Genomic DNA, 20,688 nt, shown 5'->3' with positions numbered 1-20,688 from the left:
GGCTTTCGTGGCCCAGCATTCACGTGGTATGATAATGGGGAACCACGGAAAGATGCTTTCACGGCCGGCCACATTGGTGTAAATCATATGAAATTGGGGTTCCATAGGAGTAATTCCTTTAACAAGTTGTTCCACGTCTGCTGTTATACGTGATATGTCTAGGTCTTACTAGCTTTTCCGGTTCACATTCCAGGCCACCGGAAATTCGAAGCTTTCTTTTAATTTTGGACACAGACGTTCCACAGACAAAAACATTTGCTACACACGGCACATCAAAGAATGCTACAAAGTAGTTTTCGTCTACAGCTTCATTATATTCGTTAAGTGGGAAGACCCTCGGCTGTTTCCGTGGTGTAGTGGTTATCACATCCGCCTAACAAGCGGAAGGGCCCCGGTTCAATCCCGGGCGGGAACAGCTTATTTTCCTTGGACAAGATAGGAGTGTGAAGAAGGCGAGCGTGGCCAAACATTGACGTGGTATGATAATGGTAAACCGATTAATATTGCCTTTTCGCCTGCAGACAATAGTGTAGAACGTTTGAAATTGGTGTTCTATTACAATAATTACTTTAAGCTTTGTTCTACGGCTGCTGTTATATGTGATGACTCCAGGTTTTACTAGGTCCTCTGGTTCAAACTAAATCCCACGGGAAATTTAACATTTTAATAAATGTGGAAACAGGCTTTGAACAGACATTGTTTACATGTTTGCTTATGACGGCACATGAAATAAAGCTACCAAGTAGCTTTTGTTATCAGCTTGAATATATTAAGTAAATGCAAAGACACGCGGTTGTATCCGTGGTGTAGTGGTTATCACATCCGCCTAACACGCGGAAAGTCCCCGTTTCGATACCGGGCGGAAACAACTTATTTTCAATGGACAGGATAGGAGTGTGAAGAAGGCGAGCGTGGCCAAACATTGACGTGGTATGATAATGGTAAACCGATGAATATTGCCTTTTCGCCTGCAGACAATAGTGTAGAACGTTTGAAATTGGTGTTCTATTACAATAATTACTTTAAGCTTTGTTCTACGGCTGCTGTTATATGTGATGACTCCAGGTTTTACTATGTCCTCTGGTTCAAACTTAATCCCACGGGAAATTTAACGTTTTAATAAATGTGGAAACAGGCTTTGCACAGACATTGTTTACAGGTTTGCTTATAACTGCACATGAAATAAAGCTACAAAGTAGCTTTTGTTATCAGCTTGAATATATTAAGTTAATGCACAGACACGCGGTTGTTTCCGTGGTGTAGTGGTTATCACATCCGCCTAACACGCGGAAGGGCCCCGGTTCAATCTCGGGCGGAAACAGCTTATTTTCATTCGAAAAATTGTGTTTGATTTTTTTTGCAACACTGATAGGCGACAATCGGAGATGAAGTCTAGCGGTGTGAAGAAGGCGTTCGTGGCCCAGCATTCACGTAGTATGATAATGGGGAACCACGGAAAGATGCTTTCACGGCCGGCCACATTGGTGTAAAACATATGAAATTGGGGTTCCATAGGAATAATTCCTTTAACAAGTTGTTCCACGGCTGCTGTTATACGTGATATCTCTAGGTCTTACTACCTTCTCCGGTTCACATTCCAGGCCACCGGAAATTCGAAGCTTTCTTTTAATGTTGGACACAGACGTTCCACAGACAAAAAAATTTGCTACACACGGCACATCAAAGAATGCTACAAAGTAGTTTTCGTCTACAGATTCATTATATTCGTTAAGTGGGAAGACGCCTCCTCTGTGGTGTAGTGGTTAGCGTGATTAGCTGCCACCCCCGGAGGCCCGGGTTCGATTCCCGGCTCTGCCACGAAATTTGAAAAGTGGTACGAGGGCTGGAACGGGGTCCACTCAGCCTCGGGAGGTCAACTGAGTAGAGGTGGGTTCGATTCCCACCTCAGCCATCCTGGAAGTGGTTTTCCGTGGTTTCCCACTTCTCCTCCAGGCGAATGCCGGGATGGTACCTAACTTAAGGCCACGGCCGCTTCCTTCCCTCTTCCTTGCCTATCCCTTCCAATCTTCCCATCCCTCCACAAGGCCCCTGTTCAGCATAGCAGGTGAAGCCGCCTGGGCAAAGTACTGGTCATACTCCCCAGTTGTATCCCCCGACCAAGAGTCTGAAGCTCCAGGACACTGCCCTTGAGGCGGTAGAGGTGGGATCCCTCGCTAAGTCCGAGGGAAAAACTGAACCTGGAGGGTAAACAGATGATGATGATGATGATGATAATGGTGAACCGAGGAAGGTTGCCTTTTCGCCTGCAGACAATGGTGTAAAACGTTTGAAATTGGTATTCTATTACAATAATTACTTTAAACTTTGTTCTACGGCTGCAGTTGTATGTGATGACTCCAGGTTTTACTAGGTCCTCTGGTTCAAACTAAATCCCATGGGAAATTTAACGTTTTAATAAATGAGGAAACAGGCTTTGCACAGACATTGTTTACAGGTTTCCTTATAACTGCACATGAAATAAAGCTACAAAGTAGCTTTTGTTATCAGCTTGAATATATTAAGTAATTGCAAAGGCACGCGGTTGTTTCCGTGGTGTAGTGGTTATCACATCCGCCTAACACGCGGAAGGTCCCCGGTTCGATCCCGGGCAGAACCAACTTATTTTCTATGGACAAGGTAGGAGTGTGAAGGAGGCGAGCGTGGCCAAACATTCACGTGGTATGATAATGGTAAACCGATTAATGTTGCCTTCCCGCCTGCAGACTTTGGTGTAGAACGTTTGAAATTGGTGTTCTATTACAATAATTACTTTAAGCTTTGTTCTACGGCTGCTGTTATATGTGATGACACCAGGTTTTACTAGGTCCTCTGGTTCAAACTAAATCCCACGGGAAATTTAACGTTTTAATAAATGAGGAAACAGGCTTTGCACAGACATTGTTTACAGGTTTCCTTATAACTGCACATGAAATAAAGCTACAAAGTAGCTTTTGTTATCAGCTTGAATATATTAAGTAAATGCACAGAGGGGCGTTTGTTTCCGTGGTGTAGTGGTTATCACATCCGCCTCACACGCGGAAGGTCCCCGGTTCGATCCCGGGCGGAAACAACTTATTTTCTATGGACAAGGTAGGAGTGTGAAGGAGGCGAGCGTGGCCAAACATTCACGGGGTATGATAATGGTAAACCGATGAATGTTGCCTTCCCGCCTGCAGAATTTGGTGTAGAACGTTTGAAATTGGTGTTCTATAAAAAAATTACTTTAAAATGTTGTTGTACGGCTGTCCGCCTCTGTGGTGTAGTGGTTAGCGTGATTAGCTGCCACCCCCGGAGGCCCGGGTTCGATTCCCGGCTCTGCCACGAAATTTGAAAAGTGGTATGAGGGCTGGAACGGGGTCCACTCAGCCTCGGGAGGTCAACTGAGTAGAGGTGGGTTCGATTCCCACCTCAGCCATCCTCGAAGTGGTTTTCCGTGGTTTCCCACTTCACCTCCAGGCGAATGCCGGGATGGTACCTAGCTTAAGGCCACGGCCGCTTCCTTCCCTCATCCTTGCCTATCCCTTCCAATCTTCCCATCCCCCTACAAGGCCCCTGTTCACCATAGCAGGTGAGGGCGCCTGGGCGAGGTACTGGTCATACTCCCCAGTTGTATCCCCCGACCAAGAGTCTGAAGCTCCAGGACACTGCCCTTGAGGCGGTAGAGGTGGGATCCCTCGCTGAGTCCGAGGGAAAAAGCCGAACCTGGAGGGTAAACAGATGATGATGATGATGATGTACGGCTGCTGTTATATGCGATGACTCCAGGTTTTACTAGGTCCTCTGGTTCAAACTAAATCCCACGGGAAATTTAACGTTTTAATAAATGTGGAAACAGGCTTTGCTCAGACACTGTTTACAGGTTTGCTTATAACTGCACATGAAATAAAGCTGCCAAGTAGCTTTTGTTATCAGCTTGAATATGTTAAGTATATGCAAAGACACGTGGTTGTTTCCCTGGTGTAGTGGTTATCACGTCCGCCTCACACGTGGAAGGTCCCCGGTTCGATCCCGGGCGGAAACAACTTATTTTCAATGGACAGGATAGGAGTGTGAAGAAGGCGAGCGTGGCCAAACATTGACGTGGTATGTTAATGGTAAACCCATGAATGTTGCCTTTTCGCCTGCAGACAATAGTGTAGAGCGTTTGAAATTGGTGTTCTATTACAATAATTACTTTAAGCTTTGTTCTACGGCTGCTGTTATATGTGATGACTCCAGGTTTTACTAGGTCCTCTGGTTCAAACTAAATCCCACGGGAAATTTAACGTTTTAATAAATGAGGAAACAGGCTTTGCACAGACATTGTTTACAGGTTTCCTTATAACTGCACATGAAATAAAGCTACAAAGTAGCTTTAGTTATCAGCTTGAATATATTAAGTAAATGCACAGACACGCGGTTGTTTCCGTGGTGCAGTGGTTATCACATCCGCCTAACACGCGGAAGGGCGCCGGTTCAATCTCGGGCGGAAACAGCCTATTTTCATTCGAAAAATTGTGTTTGATTTTTTTGCAACACTGATAGGCGACAATCGGAGATGAAGGCTAGCGGTGTGAGGAAGGCGTTCGTGGCCCAGCATTCACGTGGTATGATAATGGGGAACCACGGAAAGATGCTTTCACGGCCGGCCACATTGGTGTAAATCATATGAAATTGGGGTTCCATAGGAATAATTCCTTTAACAAGTTGTTCCACGTCTGCTGTTATACGTGATATGTCTAGGTCTTACTAGCTTCTCCGGTTCACATTCCAGGCCACCGGAAATTCGAAGCTTTCTTTTAATGTTGGACACAGACGTTCCACAGACAGAAACATTTGCTACACACGGCACATCAAAGAATGCTACAAAGTAGTTTTCGTCTACAGCTTCATTATATTCGTTAAGTGGGAAGACACTCGGCTGTTTCCGTGGTGTAGTGGTTGTCACATCCGCCTAACACGCGGAAGGGCCCCGGTTCAATCCCGGGCGGAAACAGCTTATTTTCATTCGAAAAATTGTGTTTGATTTTTTTTGCAACACTGGTAGACGACAATCGGAGATGAAGGCTAGCGGTGAGAAGAAGGCGATCGAGGCCCAGCATTCACGTGGTATGATAATGGGGAACCACGGAAAGATGCTATCACGGCCGGCCACATTGGTGTGAAACATATGAAATTGGGGTCCCATAGGAATAATTCCTTTAACAAGTTGTTCCACGGCTGCTGTTACACGTGAAATCTCTAGGTCTTACTTGCTTCTCCGGATCTCATTCCAGGCCACCGGAAATTCGAAGCTTTCTTCTAATGTTGGACACAGACGTTCCACAGACAAAATCATTTGCTACACACGGCACATCAAAGAATGCTACAAAGTAGTTTTCGTCTACAGCTTCATTATATTCGTTAAGTGGGAAGACACTCGGCTGTTTCCGTGGTGTAGTGGTTATCACATCCGCCTCACACGCGGAAGGTCCGCGGTTCTATCCCGGGCGGAATCAACTTATTTTCTTTGGACAGGATAGGAGTGTGAAGAAGGCGAGCGTGGCCAAACATTGACGTGGTATGATAATGGTAAACCGATGAATGTTGCCTTTTCGCCTGCAGACAATAGTGTAGAACGTTTGAAATTGGTGTCCTATTACAATAATTCCTTTAAGCTTTGTTCTACGGCTGCTGTTATATGTGATGACTCCAGGTTTTACTAGGTCCTCTGGTTCAAACTAAATCCCACGGGAAATTTAACATTTTAATAAATGTGGAAACAGGCTTTGCTCAGACATTGTTTACATGTTTGCTTATAACTGCACATGAAATGAAGCTACCAAGTAGCTTTTGTTATCAGCTTGAATATATTAAGTAAATGCAAAGACACGCGGTTGTATCCGTGGTGTAGTGGTTATCACATCCGCCTAACACGCGGAAGGTCCCCGGTTCGATACCGGGCGGAAACAACTTATTTTCAATGGACAGGATAGGAGTGTGAAGAAGGCGAGCGTGGCCAAACATTGACGTGGTATGATAATGGTAAACCGATGAATGTTGCCTTTTCGCCTGCAGACAATAGTGTAGAACGTTTGAAATTGGTGTCCTATTACAATAATTACTTTAAGCTTTGTTCTACGGCTGCTGTTATATGTGATGACTCCAGGTTTTACTAGGTCCTCTGGTTCAAACTAAATCCCACGGGAAATTTAACGTTTTAATAAATGTGGAAACAGGCTTTGCACAGACATTGTTTACAGGTTTGCTTATAACTGCACATGAAATAAAGCTACAAAGTAGCTTTTGTTATCAGCTTGAATATATTAAGTAAATGCACATACACGCGGCTGTTTCCGTGGTGTAGTGGTTATCACATCCGCCTAACACGCGGAAGGGCCCCGGTTCAATCCCGGGCGGAAACAGCATATTTTCATTCGAAAAATTGTGTTTGATTTTTTTGCAACACTGATAGGCGACAATCGGAGATGAAGGCTAGCGGTGTGAAGAAGGCGTTCGTGGCCCAGCATTCACGTAGTATGATAATGGGGAACCACGGAAAGATGCTTTCACGGCCGGCCACATTGTTGTAAAACATATGAAATTGGGGTTCCATAGGAATAATTCCTTTAACAAGTTGTTCCACGGCTGCTGTTATACGTGATATCTCTAGGTCTTACTAGCTTCACTGGTTCACATTCCAGGCCACCGGAAATTCGGGGCTTTCATTTAATGTTGCACACAGACGCTCCACAGACAAAGAAGTTTACACGTTTGATTAACCCGGCACATCAAAGAATGCTACAAGTAGGTTTGTTTTACAGCCTCAGTATATCCGGAAAGGGTGAGGTCAAGCGGTTGTTTCCGCGGTGTAGTGGTTATCACGTCCGCCTCACACGCGGAAGGTCCCCGGTTCGATCCCGGGCGGAAACAACTTATTTTCAATGGACAAGGTAGGAGTGTGAAGGAGGCGAGCGTGGCCAAACATTCACATGGTATGATAATGGTAAACCGATTAATGTTGCCTTCCCGCCTGCAGACTTTGGTGTAGAACGTTTGAAATTGGTGTTCTATATATAAATTACTTTAAAATGTTGTTGTACGGCTGCTGTTATATGTGATGAGTGATGACTGCAGGTTTTACTAGGTCCTCTGGTTCAAACTAAATCCCACGGGAAATTTAACGTTTTAATAAATGTGGAAACAGGCTTTGCTCAGACATTGTTTACAGGTTTGCTTATAACTGCACATGAAATAAAGCTACCAAGTAGCTTTTGTTATCAGCTTGAATATATTAAGTAAATGCACAGACACGCGGTTGTATCCGTGGTGTAGTGGTTATCACATCCGCCTAACACGCTGAAGGCCCCCGGTTCAATCCCGGGCGGAAACAGCTTATTTTCATTCGAAAAATTGTGTTTGATTTTTTTGCAACACTGGTAGGCGACAATCGGAGATGAAGGCTAGCGGTGAGAAGAAGGCGATCGAGGCCCAGCATTCACGTGGTATGATAATGGGGAACCACGGAAAGATGCTATCACGGCCGGCCACATTGGTGTGAAACATATGAAATTGGGTTCCATAGGAATAATTCCTTTAACAAGTTGTTCCACGGCTGCTGTTATACGTCAAATCTCTAGGTCTTACTTGCTTCTCCGGTTCACATTCCAGGCCACCGGAAATTCGACGCTTTCTTTTAATGTTGGACACGGACGTTCCACAGACAAAAACATTTGCTACACACGGCACATCAAAGAATGCTACAAAGTAGTTTTCGTCTACAGCTTCATTATATTCCTTAAGTGGGAAAACACTCGGCTGTTTCCGTGGTGTAGTGGTTATCACCTCCGCTTTACACGCGGAAGGTCCCCGGTTCGATCCCGGGCGGAAACAACTTGTATTCAATCTAAAACCAATGTCCGTTTCTTTATGCCACACGTATCGGGGACAATGCGAGACAGAAAATAGGAGTGTGAAGAAGGCGTTCGTGGCCCAGCATTCACGTGGTATGATAATGAGGAGCCACGGAAAGATGCATTCACGGCCGGCCACATTTGTGTAAAACATATGAAATTGGGGTACAATAGAAATAATTCCTTTAACAAGTTGTTCCACGGCTGCTGTTATACGTGATATCTCTAGGTCTTACTAGCTTCTCTGGTTCTAATTCCAGGCCACAGGAAATTCGGGGCTTTCATTTAATGTTGCACACAGTGTAACCGTACAACAGGGTTACAGACTCCATTCTGTATTTATTATTATTATTATTATTATTATTATTATTATTATCCCGATTCATTAGATTTTATATATTCTGTTTCTCATCATTTAGACTGTTATAATTAGGTATCACGTATATTATTGTATTTAATCATAGGGTAAGTGAAATTAATTTGTAATTATTCTGTATTGTAGTAAGTGAGATTTGTTGGTTTCATATTGTCATGCTGTGGCTTGTAACTTTGGCTAGATGAGCTGGCATAGTATTTTGCAATCGAGGCTATGTTTAACTGTGCAAGGAGTTTTCCCGGTGACGCATTCGGTATAGTCATTCTTGGTCCGCTTGGGTACGCTTAGACAGCGCGTGACTGATGACATCAGTGCGTGGACACGTGATTGCGACCAAGTGTCAGTATTCGCCAGCTACTGTATGTGGAAGTGGAAAGGATGAACAGTGAGTGGGGAGATGAGTCGTCATCGCGAGGTGATATAAAGTCAAGGCGACGGTGGGGAGAGGTATTCTGTTCTTACTCAGTTCATAAGCAGTTGATATCGTGCAGATCATATGTAACAGTCAGATGTATCAAATGGAAGAAGTGGTCTTAGTGTGATGGTCAGAGCTAAGAGTTGTGTTTGCAAGAGGTCCGGTAATAATCTAGGAGGTCTACAAGTGGTGCTTGTATCCGAGCAGAGACGGGTACTATGCTGATAAAGAAACATCATCTTCTTGTGAGGATGGACTTCACAAGATGTTTCAATAATATTTTCCAATTATTTAAAATATATTGAGTGGACGTAATTACATTGGAGCTCCCTACACGCGTACATGGTATGTAGGCCAACTCCTTGTTATATAAGAAGATTACAACAGACGGCTCCCGACTTCAGCTCACAGGTTTTCCCAAGAATTTCAAGTTCAACAGCGGTGTATGCAGACAACAGGTAATTAAAGCATCAGACATGTTATGCATTCATAACATGAAGAAGAGTGTAATCAGCGGCGATATCACATCTCACTTCAAGTTCATGCCAATAGCTTTTTTTGTTTAGATTAAATTTTCCTTTTCTTTGTACCGCAAATCTCACGATATATTTCTTTTGTTAAATTAAAAGACGTAAATGATTGTTCATTGTGACGTAAATTTAGTCATAAACTCAGTTTTATTTTAATTATAATAAGTGATTCCAGTTCCATGTACAATCCTCAATTGTGGAAATGCAACCGTAATTTAATATTGTCCTGATCCATATCCCTGTATATTGCCAGATATGTGAGTTTATCACCTCACGCCTTGAGATAATTGATAGAAGAGGTATGCTCTACCGAATTTTGTTGTTTTTCTTAAAAAAGCAACTGGCGCTCAAACAAATGTTATTTATATTATGTGGAAGATATGAAGGTATAAGAGTAGTGGTCGGAGTAGACACAACGTGTCGCCAGCAACGTGGGACTCGAAAGGTTCAGAAAAAGTGTTTCTGAATGGCAATATACATGGATCAGTTCTTTTAATGAGTACGCACATGTTAAATTCACCGAGTAATGTTAGGAAGGTCATTTTGTTGAAGTTTGTATTTAAGGGGAAATGTCAGAGGAAGTGCAAGGGGAAATAGCTTTGAGATCGCGAAAAATTAGTAGGAAACCGAAGATGGACAAGGATAGCAATATGCAGTCAGGTGATGAGGCTGAGGTTATTGTGTCCAAGGAAATCCAAGGTGGTAACATAAATAGGAAGTTGGTGACTAAGGTGGGACCTACTGAAAGTCAGAAAATAGTAGAAACTGAGGAAAACGCTGTCACGCAAGATCAAAGTAAAGGGGTGATTGACCTGGGTTTATTTAATTTGCTGATGTCCAAAATGGCTGAGCAGAATAATATCATTAGTGAGAAAATTGAATCTCAGAATAATATTATTAGTGAGAAAATTGAATCTCAGAATAATATTATGAGTGAGAAAATTGAAACGGTTATTAGTGAGAAAATTGAATCTCAGAATAATATTATGAGTGAGAAAATTGAAGCGGTCATTAGTGAGAAAATTGAAGCTCAGGGTATTAGTATTAATAAGAAGATCGATGATGTTAGTAATAAGATAGATCATAAGGTGTTAGAAATAAGTAAGCAAATTAATAATTTAGAAAGTAAGGTAAATAGGGAGTGTAGTGACATCAGAGCTGAGATGGAATTGGGTCGGAGCAATCTCCATACGGAAATAGAGCAAGTTAGTGAGACATGCATCAAACAAGGGCATAAGATTGATGAATTAAGTGCCAAGATCGAGTCTAATAAAGGAGAAATCAATGAGTTAGTAGAAGAAAGGTTTGAAAAGATAACCAATACAGTGGGGCAAGAAACTAGGAAATGTATTAGTAGGGTAGAACATGTGGAAAGAAAACTTGGAGAAGTAGGTGATCTAGAGAGTGAACAAAAATCATTATCACAGAAGGTGAGAGAATCGGAAGAAAAATTACAGGAGAAGCTAAGAAAAATTGAAGAAAAGGCTGAGGAAACATTGGAAGAAAAATTTCTGAGTTGCCAGAGAGTACTCCAGAAAGAAGTGCGTGATAGTAGAAATGTACGTGAAATAATTGTAAATAATGGTTTAATCACTAGAGATCATGATTTACCTAAGTTTTCTGGGAAAGAATTCAACCCGATGGAATTTATGAGAGTAGTCGAGAAGAAATTTGTGGTTCAATTAAGAGACAATATTATTAGCTGGGAAACTGTATTGGAGATCTTATCTAATGCTTTCGTAGGAGAGACTAAGTCTTGGTTTCAAGTATATAAAAGCTCGATGTCTAGTCTAACTGAATTTAAGGAGAAATTCATGGCTAAATTTTGGAGTGAAGGTGTTCAGAGTAGAGAGAGAGAGAGAGTAATGTTTGGCAGGTATAATTCTAACGAGGGTGTTAGAATGACTGAATACTTTTTGGCTCATGTTTTGGTGTGGAGAAATTTAGAATGTATTGGACCTGAGGCTGATATAGTTAGACTTATGGCTAAGCACTATCCCGATAGAATAAGAGAAGCTGTTTGTATGCAAAGAGTGGAGACTATTAAGGAAATGGAGATTTTGTTGGAAAGTTTTGATGCTTTAGGTAGTAGCTTGAATAATAATAGGACACTAAATAGGAATGTAGAAGGAAGGGGTAACCAATCTAATAATCAGGACAGGACTATGAATAATCGTAACTACAGAAGAGAATATCAGGAGAGACCTAATAATAATTTCCACAGGGAGAGAAATTATCAGAATAGTTCGGAAAATTTCAGGACTGGGAGGCGTGATTATGGTAATCAACCAGAAGCTGGGAGGCGAGAGAATACAGGCCATAATAATAATAATAATGACGCTAGAGGAAATAGGCAACAGGGGAGGCCGACTGAGGTGTGTAACCAACAAGTCGTAACCGAACCTAGTACTTTAAACGCGCAACGGACTGTATAAACAGGTCACTGAGACAGTCCGTAAATGGTGAGTTCACATATAAGGCAGATAAGTATGTTTATGTCGATCAGCCTATAGTTGTAAGTGAACATGATTGTGACCTAAGTAGCAATAATTCAAATATTTTAGGTGACGACTTAATCGTAGACAATAAATTTTATAAGTGTAATTTAAATTTAGATATAAGGCAAGATTTGTTAAGTGATCTTATATTATGTAATGAGGATAATTTAAGTAGTGTTACTGTTACACCGACGATTGAACTGCTGATATGGGGCAGAAAAGTTAAGATTTTGTTGGACTCTGGTAGTGAGAAGTCATGTGTAAATTCCAAGCTGTATGAGGAAGTTTTAAGAGAGAAGTATGAGGTAGCGGAAATTCCAGTGAGGAATACGTTCATCGTAACAGCTGTTGGAAACAAGTCTGAAAGAGTGAATAAACATATAGCTGTCCCCATTAACATAAGAGGAGAATGTATTTTCCAACCATGCTTAGTTGTGCCTAATTTAGTTTATGCCGTTATTTTAGGTACCGACTGGTTAACGTGTCACAAGGCTAAATTAAATTTTGATCTGTGTAATGTCAATCTTATTTGGGGAAAGAGTAGCAGGGAAGTCAGTTTACCATATGATGTTTTGTCAGAAATTAGTGCGAATAAAGTGTGTTCTAGTACGGAAGGATCTTGTGAAATTCCTAATATTAGGAAAAATTTTGATGTCTGCCATGTGTCTATACAGAGAGATTCTAGAGATGAATTGTATGAGACTGTGGAGAAATGTAAGTTAGCGGAAAGTCAGAAGGACGAATTGTGTGAATTATTGATATCACATAGTGATGTTTTTAGCGATCGGCCTGGTAGAACACATCTTTACGAACACAAATTTAATGTTATTGATAACTCAACTTTTGTAGGACCGAAATATCCCATTCCGTTAAAATACGCTAGCGCTGTTGAAGAGCAGATTGACATTATGCTAGATTATAATATAATTGAACCATCATGTAGTCCTAATTTAAATCCACTTGTTATTATACCTAAGAAGGATAACACGGTAAGATTGTGCATGATAATTTTTGTAATACTATATTGGATGAATTTGAACTTGGTGACAAGGTATTACTCAGAGTGTCACTCCCGTCATCAGCAGAAGCTGGTCAATTTTCTAAGTTTTTCTTGTTATATCAGGGATACTTCACCGTAGTGAAACGGATTGGGAAATGTGCTTATTCACTAGAAGACAAGGAAGGAAATATCGTAGGCACATACAATATAAGAAATCTTAAGAAATATATCATGTGAGTTTGTTGATTAATTTTCATTATTATGTTAATTCACCATATTTTATGAAGCTGGCATTGCGAACAGGGCTTCCGTGAAATTAGCGTGTGTTGTGATATTAAGTGAAGCATGGCAGTGCAATAAACTCCAGTGCTTGGAGACAGTGTATATAATGAAATGTCTTCGAGAATTACTTTTGAACACTCAATGAACGTTTGAAACGACAGAAGTGAGAAGAACTGTAATCTGTATGTAAATAATACTGTATAATCAAAGTGAAAATGATAATTGATAAATGTTTTATATGTGTAACAACGAACATCCAGATGGATGATACTATGTACCAAATTTGTAAAGGGCATTTTTATACATGTATCTATGGTGTACTCGATTTCAGGTGATTGTGTAGATATTTCATGAATCAATCGATTCATTTAATCGATTATTTCATGAGGGAGGCGTTCTGTAACCGTACAACAGGGTTACAGACTCCATTCTGTATTTATTATTATTATTATTATTATTATTATTATTATTATTATTATTATTATTATCCCGATTCATTAGATTTTATATATTCTGTTTCTCATCATTTAGACTGTTATAATTAGGTATCACGTATATTATTGTATTTAATCATAGGGTAAGTGAAATTAATTTGTAATTATTCTGTATTGTAGTAAGTGAGATTTGTTGGTTTCATATTGTCATGCTGTGGCTTGTAACTTTGGCTAGATGAGCTGGCATAGTATTTTGCAATCGAGGCTATGTTTAACTGTGCAAGGAGTTTTCCCGGTGACGCATTCGGTATAGTCATTCTTGGTCCGCTTGGGTACGCTTAGACAGCGCGTGACTGATGACATCAGTGCGTGGACACGTGATTGCGACCAAGTGTCAGTATTCGCCAGCTACTGTATGTGGAAGTGGAAGGGATGAACAGTGAGTGGGGAGATGAGTCGTCATCGCGAGGTGATATAAAGTCAAGGCGACGGTGGGGAGAGGTATTCTGTTCTTACTCAGTTCATAAGCAGTTGATATCGTGCAGATCATATGTAACAGTCAGATGTATCAAATGGAAGAAGTGGTCTTAGTGTGATGGTCAGAGCTAAGAGTTGTGTTTGCAAGAGGTCCGGTAATAATCTAGGAGGTCTACAAGTGGTGCTTGTATCCGAGCAGAGACGGGTACTATGCTGATAAAGAAACATCATCTTCTTGTGAGGATGGACTTCACAAGATGTTTCAATAATATTTTCCAATTATTTAAAATATATTGAGTGGACGTAATTACATTGGAGCTCCCTACACGCGTACATGGTATGTAGGCCAACTCCTTGTTATATAAGAAGATTACAACAGACGGCTCCCGACTTCAGCTCACAGGTTTTCCCAAGAATTTCAAGTTCAACAGCGGTGTATGCAGACAACAGGTAATTAAAGCATCAGACATGTTATGCATTCATAACATGAAGAAGAGTGTAATCAGCGGCGATATCACATCTCACTTCAAGTTCATGCCAATAGCTTTTTTTGTTTAGATTAAATTTTCCTTTTCTTTGTACCGCAAATCTCACGATATATTTCTTTTGTTAAATTAAAAGACGTAAATGATTGTTCATTGTGACGTAAATTTAGTCATAAACTCAGTTTTATTTTAATTATAATAAGTGATTCCAGTTCCATGTACAATCCTCAATTGTGGAAATGCAACCGTAATTTAATATTGTCCTGATCCATATCCCTGTATATTGCCAGATATGTGAGTTTATCACCTCACGCCTTGAGATAATTGATAGAAGAGGTATGCTCTACCGAATTTTGTTGTTTTTCTTAAAAAAGCAACTGGCGCTCAAACAAATGTTATTTATATTATGTGGAAGATATGAAGGTATAAGAGTAGTGGTCGGAGTAGCCACAACAGACGCTCCACAAATGAAATGAAATGGCGTATGGCTTTTAGTGCTGGGAGTGTCCGAGGACAAGTTCGGCTCGCCAGATACAGGTCTTTTGATTTCACACCCGTAGGTGACCTGCGCGTCGTGATGAGGATGAAATGATGATGAAGACCACAAATACACCCAGCCCCCGTGCCAGCGAAATTAACCAATTAAGGTTAAAGTTCCCGACCCTGCCGGGAATCGAACCCGGGACCCCTGTGACCAAAGGCCAGCACGCTAACCATTTAGCCATGGAGCCGGACGACGCTCCACAGACAAAGAAGTTTACACGTTTGATTAACCCGGCACATCAAAGAATGCTACAAGTAGGTTTGTTTCACAGCTTCAGTATATCCGGAATGGGGGAGGTCAAGCGGTTGTTTCCGCGGTGTAGTGGTTATCACGTCCGCCTCACACGCGGAAGGTCCCCGGTTCGATCCCGGGCGGAAACACCTTATTTTCAATGGACAGGATAGGAGTGTGAAGAAGGCGAGCGTGGCCAAACATTGACGTGGTATGTTAATGGTAAACCGATGAATGTTGCCTTTTCGCCTGCACACAATGGTGTAGAACGTTTGAAATTGGTGTTCTATTACAATAATTACTTTAAACGTTGTTCTACGGCTGCTGTAATATGTGATGACTAAAGGTTTTACTAGGTCCTCTGGTTCAAACTAAATCCCACGGGAAATTTCATCATCATCATCATCTGTTTACCCTCCAGGTTCGGTTTTTCCCTCGGACTTAGCGAGGGAGCCCACCTCTACCGCCTCAAGGGCAGTGTCCTGGAGCTTCAGACTCTTGGTCGGGGGATACAACCGGGGAGTATGACCAGTACCTCGCCCAGGCGGCCTCACCTGCTATGCTGAACAGGGGCCTTGTGGAGGGATGGGAACATTGGAAGGGATAGGCAAGGAAGAGGGAAGGAAGCAGCCGTGGCCTTAAGTTAGGTACCATCCCGGCATTCGCCTGGAGGAGAAGTGGGAAACCACGGAAAACCACTTCGAGGATGGCTGAGGTGGGAATCGAACCCACCTCTACTCAGTTGACCTCCCGAGGCTGAGTGAACCCCGTTCCAGCCCTCGTACCACTTTTCAAATTTCGTGGCAGAGCCGGGAATCGAACCCGGGCCTCCGGGGGTGGCAGCTAATCACGCTAACCACTACACCACAGAGGCGGACTCCCACGGGAAATTTAACGTTTTAATAAATGTGGAAACAGGCTTTGCACAGACATTGTTTACAGGTTTGCTTATAACTACACATGAAATAAAGCTACATAGTAGCTTTTGTTATCAGCATGAATATATTAAGTAAATGCAAAGACACGCGGTTGTTTCCGTGGTGTAGTAGTTATCACATCCGCCTAACACGCGGAATGTCCCCGGTTCAATCACGGGCGGAAACAGCTTATTTTCATTCGAAAAATTGTGTTTGATTTTTTTGCAACACTGATAGGCGACAATCGGAGATGAAGGCTAGCGGTGTGAGGAAGGCGTTCGTGGCCCAGCATTCACGTGGTATGATAATGGGGAACCACGGAAAGATGCTTTCACGGCCGGCCACATTGGTGTAAAACATATGAAATTGGGGTTCCATAGGAATAATTCCTTTAACAAGTTGTTCCACGGCTGCTGTTATACGTGATATCTCTAGGTCTTACTAGCTTCTCCGGTTCACATTCCATTCCACCGGAAATTGGACGCCTTCTTTTAATGTTGGACACAGACGTTCCACAGACAAAAATATTTGCTACACACGGCACATCAAAGAATGCTACAAGGTAGTTTTCGTCTACAGCTTCATTATATTCGTTAAGTGCGAAAACACTCGGCTGTTTCCGTGGTGTAGTGGTTATCACATCCGCCTCATACGCGGAAGGTCCCCGGTTCGATTCCTGGCGGAAACAACTTATTTTCTATGGACAAGATAGAAGTGTGAAGAAGGCGAGCGTGGCCAAACATTGACGTGGTATGATAATGGTGAACCGAGGAAGGTTGCCTTTTCGCCTGCAGACAATGGTGTAAAACGTTTGAAATTGGTGTTCTATTACAATAATTACTTTAAACTTTGTTCTACGGCTGCAGTTGTATGTGATGACTCCAGGTTTTGCTAGGTCCTCTGGTTCAAACTAAATCCCACGGGAAATTTAACGTTTTAATAAATGTGGAAACAGGCTTTGCACAGACATTGTTTACAGGTTTGCTTATAACTGCACATGAAATAAAGCTGCCAAGTAGCTTTTGTTATCAGCTTGAATATATTAAGTAAATGCACAGACACGCGTTTGTTTCCGTGGTGTAGTGGTTATCACATCCGCCTCACACGCGGAAGGGCGTCGGTTCAATCCCGGGCGGAAATAGCTTATTATCATTCGAAAAATTGTGTTTCAATTTCTTGCAACACTGATAGGCGACAATCGGAGATGAAGGCTAGCGGTGTGAGGAAGGCGTTCGTGGCCCAGCATTCACGTGGCATGATAATGGGGAACCACGGAAAGATGCTATCACGGCCGGCCACATTGGTGTGAAACATATGAAATTGGGGTTCCATAGGAATAATTCCTTTAACAAGTTGTTCCACGGCTGCTGTTATACGTCAAATCTCTAGGTCTTACTTGCTTCTCCGGTTCACATTCCAGGCCACCGGAAATTCGACGCTTTCTTTTAATGTTGGACACGGACGTTCCACAGACAAAAACATTTGCTACACACGGCACATCAAAGAATGCTACAAAGTAGTTTTCGTCTACAGCTTCATTATATTCGTTAAGTGGGAAAACACTCGGCTGTTTCCGTGGTGTAGTGGTTATCACCTCCGCTTTACACGCGGAAGGTCCCCGGTTCGATCCCGGGCGGAAACAACTTGTATTCAATCTAAAACCAATGTACGGTTCTTTATGCCACACCTATCGGGGACAATGCGAGACAGAAAATAGGAGTGTGAGAAAGGCGTTCGTGGCCCAGCATTCACGTGGTATGATAATGAGGAGCCACGGAAAGATGCATTCACGGCCGGCCACATTTGTGTAAAACATATGAAATTGGGGTACCATAGAAATAATTCCTTTAACAAGTTGTTCCACGGCTGCTGTTATACGTGATATCTCTAGGTCTTACTAGCTTCACTGGTTCTAATTCCAGGCCACAGGAAATTCGGGGCTTTCATTTAATGTTGCACACAGACGCTCCACAGACAAAGAAGTTTACACGTTTGATTAACCCGGCACATCAAAGAATGCTACAAGTAGGTTTGTTTCACAGCTTCAGTATATCCGGAATGGGTGAGGTCAAGCGGTTGTTTCCGCGGTGTAGTGGTTATCACGTCCGCCTCACACGCGGAAGGTCCCCGGTTCGATCCCGGGCGGAAACACCTTATTTTCAATGGACAGGATAGGAGTGTGAAGAAGGCGAGCGTGGCCAAACATTGACGTGGTATGATAATGGTAAACCGATGAATGTTGCCTTTTCGCCTGCACACAATGGTGTAGAACGTTTGAAATTGGTGTTCTATTACAATAATTACTTTAAACTTTGTTCTACGGCTGCTGTAATATGTGATGACTAAAGGTTTTACTAGGTCCTCTGGTTCAAACTAAATCCCACGGGAAATTTAACGTTTTAATAAATGTGGAAACAGGCTTTGCACAGACATTGTTTACAGGTTTGCTTATAACTACACATGAAATAAAGCTACATAGTAGCTTTTGTTATCAGCTTGAATATATTAAGTAAATGCAAAGACACGCGGTTGTTTCCGTGGTGTAGTAGTTATCACATCCGCCTAACACGCGGAATGTCCCCGGTTCAATCACGGGCGGAAACAGCTTACTTTCATTCGAAAAATTGTGTTAGATTTTTTTGCAACACTGATAGGCGACAATCGGAGATGAAGGCTAGCGTGGAGAAGAAGGCGTTCGTGGCCCAGCATTCACGTGGTATGATAATGGGGAACCACGGAAAGATGCTTTCACGGCCGGCCAAATTGGTGTGAAACATATGAAATTGGGGTTCCATAGGAATAATTCCATTAGCAAGTTGTTCCACGGCTGCTCTTATACGTGAAATCTCTAGGTCTTACTAGCTTCACTGGTTCACATTCCAGGCCACCGGAAATTCGGGGCTTTCATTTAACGTTGCACACAGACGCTCCACAGACAAAGAAGTTTACACGTTTGATTAACCCGGCACATCAAAGAATGCTACAAGTAGGTTTGTTTTACAGCCTCAGTATATCCGGAAAGGGTGAGGTCAAGCGGTTGTTTCCGCGGTGTAGTGGTTATCACGTCCGCCTCACACGCGGAAGGTCCCCGGTTCGATCCCGGGCGGAAACAACTTATTTTCAATGGACAAGGTAGGAGTGTGAAGGAGGCGAGCGTGGCCAAACATTCACGTGGTATGATAATGGTAAACCGATTAATGTTGCCTTCCCGCCTGCAGACTTTGGTGTAGAACGTTTGAAATTGGTGTTCTATATATAAATTACTTTAAAATGTTGTTGTACGGCTGCTGTTATATGTGATGAGTGATGACTGCAGGTTTTACTAGGTCCTCTGGTTCAAACTAAATCCCACGGGAAATTTAACGTTTTAATAAATGTGGAAACAGGCTTTGCTCAGACATTGTTTACAGGTTTGCTTATAACTGCACATGAAATAAAGCTACCAAGTAGCTTTTGTTATCAGCTTGAATATATTAAGTAAATGCACAGACACGCGGTTGTATCCGTGGTGTAGTGGTTATCACATCCGCCTAACACGCTGAAGGCCCCCGGTTCAATCCCGGGCGGAAACAGCTTATTTTCATTCGAAAAATTGTGTTTGATTTTTTTGCAACACTGGTAGGCGACAATCGGAGATGAAGGCTAGCGGTGAGAAGAAGGCGATCGAGGCCCAGCATTCACGTGGTATGATAATGGGGAACCACGGAAAGATGCTATCACGGCCGGCCACATTGGTGTGAAACATATGAAATTGGGTTCCATAGGAATAATTCCTTTAACAAGTTGTTCCACGGCTGCTGTTATACGTCAAATCTCTAGGTCTTACTTGCTTCTCCGGTTCACATTCCAGGCCACCGGAAATTCGACGCTTTCTTTTAATGTTGGACACGGACGTTCCACAGACAAAAACATTTGCTACACACGGCACATCAAAGAATGCTACAAAGTAGTTTTCGTCTACAGCTTCATTATATTCCTTAAGTGGGAAAACACTCGGCTGTTTCCGTGGTGTAGTGGTTATCACCTCCGCTTTACACGCGGAAGGTCCCCGGTTCGATCCCGGGCGGAAACAACTTGTATTCAATCTAAAACCAATGTCCGTTTCTTTATGCCACACGTATCGGGGACAATGCGAGACAGAAAATAGGAGTGTGAAGAAGGCGTTCGTGGCCCAGCATTCACGTGGTATGATAATGAGGAGCCACGGAAAGATGCATTCACGGCCGGCCACATTTGTGTAAAACATATGAAATTGGGGTACAATAGAAATAATTCCTTTAACAAGTTGTTCCACGGCTGCTGTTATACGTGATATCTCTAGGTCTTACTAGCTTCACTGGTTCTAATTCCAGGCCACAGGAAATTCGGGGCTTTCATTTAATGTTGCACACAGACGCTCCACAAATGAAATGAAATGGCGTATGGCTTTTAGTGCCGGGAGTGTCCGAGGAGCCACCTCCGTGGTGTAGTGGTTAGCGTGCTTAGCTGCCACCCCCGGAGGCCCGGGTTCGATTCCCGGCTCTGCCACGAAATTTGAAAAGTGGTATGAGGGCTGGAACGGGGTCCACTCAGCCTCGGGAGGTCAACTGAGTAGAGGTGGGTTCGATTCCCACCTCAGCCATCCTGGA

At 42.5% G+C, this 20,688-nt stretch overlaps 1 protein-coding gene and 22 non-coding genes across 23 annotated transcripts in view; 22 read left to right on the top strand and 1 right to left on the bottom strand.

Annotated features, from left to right (window-relative positions):
• Window positions 1-20,688, bottom strand: part of LOC136867430 (endochitinase) — a 274,252-nt gene that overhangs the window by 174,379 nt on the left and 79,185 nt on the right. The window lies entirely within an intron of this gene.
• Window positions 343-415, top strand: TRNAV-AAC (transfer RNA valine (anticodon AAC)). The gene has a single exon. It is a non-coding gene; the product is annotated as a tRNA-Val (tRNA).
• On the top strand, window positions 1,249-1,321 carry TRNAV-AAC (transfer RNA valine (anticodon AAC)). Its single transcript has one exon. It is a non-coding gene; the product is annotated as a tRNA-Val (tRNA).
• TRNAV-AAC (transfer RNA valine (anticodon CAC)) lies at window positions 2,545-2,617 on the top strand. The gene has a single exon. It is a non-coding gene; the product is annotated as a tRNA-Val (tRNA).
• On the top strand, window positions 2,998-3,070 carry TRNAV-CAC (transfer RNA valine (anticodon UAC)). The gene has a single exon. It is a non-coding gene; the product is annotated as a tRNA-Val (tRNA).
• On the top strand, window positions 3,949-4,021 carry TRNAV-CAC (transfer RNA valine (anticodon CAC)). Its single transcript has one exon. It is a non-coding gene; the product is annotated as a tRNA-Val (tRNA).
• Window positions 4,402-4,474, top strand: TRNAV-AAC (transfer RNA valine (anticodon AAC)). Its single transcript has one exon. It is a non-coding gene; the product is annotated as a tRNA-Val (tRNA).
• Window positions 4,903-4,975, top strand: TRNAV-AAC (transfer RNA valine (anticodon UAC)). Its single transcript has one exon. It is a non-coding gene; the product is annotated as a tRNA-Val (tRNA).
• Window positions 5,858-5,930, top strand: TRNAV-AAC (transfer RNA valine (anticodon AAC)). The gene has a single exon. It is a non-coding gene; the product is annotated as a tRNA-Val (tRNA).
• TRNAV-AAC (transfer RNA valine (anticodon UAC)) lies at window positions 6,311-6,383 on the top strand. The gene has a single exon. It is a non-coding gene; the product is annotated as a tRNA-Val (tRNA).
• On the top strand, window positions 6,819-6,891 carry TRNAV-CAC (transfer RNA valine (anticodon CAC)). The gene has a single exon. It is a non-coding gene; the product is annotated as a tRNA-Val (tRNA).
• TRNAV-AAC (transfer RNA valine (anticodon AAC)) lies at window positions 7,279-7,351 on the top strand. The gene has a single exon. It is a non-coding gene; the product is annotated as a tRNA-Val (tRNA).
• On the top strand, window positions 7,779-7,851 carry TRNAV-UAC (transfer RNA valine (anticodon CAC)). Its single transcript has one exon. It is a non-coding gene; the product is annotated as a tRNA-Val (tRNA).
• TRNAV-CAC (transfer RNA alanine (anticodon CGC)) lies at window positions 15,220-15,292 on the top strand. The gene has a single exon. It is a non-coding gene; the product is annotated as a tRNA-Val (tRNA).
• Window positions 16,175-16,247, top strand: TRNAV-AAC (transfer RNA valine (anticodon AAC)). Its single transcript has one exon. It is a non-coding gene; the product is annotated as a tRNA-Val (tRNA).
• Window positions 16,676-16,748, top strand: TRNAM-CAU (transfer RNA methionine (anticodon CAU)). The gene has a single exon. It is a non-coding gene; the product is annotated as a tRNA-Met (tRNA).
• Window positions 17,129-17,201, top strand: TRNAV-CAC (transfer RNA valine (anticodon AAC)). The gene has a single exon. It is a non-coding gene; the product is annotated as a tRNA-Val (tRNA).
• On the top strand, window positions 17,630-17,702 carry TRNAV-UAC (transfer RNA valine (anticodon UAC)). The gene has a single exon. It is a non-coding gene; the product is annotated as a tRNA-Val (tRNA).
• Window positions 18,139-18,211, top strand: TRNAV-CAC (transfer RNA valine (anticodon CAC)). Its single transcript has one exon. It is a non-coding gene; the product is annotated as a tRNA-Val (tRNA).
• On the top strand, window positions 18,592-18,664 carry TRNAV-AAC (transfer RNA valine (anticodon AAC)). The gene has a single exon. It is a non-coding gene; the product is annotated as a tRNA-Val (tRNA).
• TRNAV-CAC (transfer RNA valine (anticodon CAC)) lies at window positions 19,100-19,172 on the top strand. Its single transcript has one exon. It is a non-coding gene; the product is annotated as a tRNA-Val (tRNA).
• Window positions 19,560-19,632, top strand: TRNAV-AAC (transfer RNA valine (anticodon AAC)). Its single transcript has one exon. It is a non-coding gene; the product is annotated as a tRNA-Val (tRNA).
• TRNAV-UAC (transfer RNA valine (anticodon UAC)) lies at window positions 20,060-20,132 on the top strand. The gene has a single exon. It is a non-coding gene; the product is annotated as a tRNA-Val (tRNA).

The sequence above is a fragment of the Anabrus simplex genome, chromosome 3 (genome assembly GCF_040414725.1).
Source record: "Anabrus simplex isolate iqAnaSimp1 chromosome 3, ASM4041472v1, whole genome shotgun sequence".
Taxonomy (NCBI): Eukaryota; Metazoa; Arthropoda; class Insecta; order Orthoptera; family Tettigoniidae; genus Anabrus; species Anabrus simplex.
The sequence above is the reverse complement of the archived record's forward strand: the minus strand, read 5'-3'. Positions and strand labels throughout refer to the sequence as shown.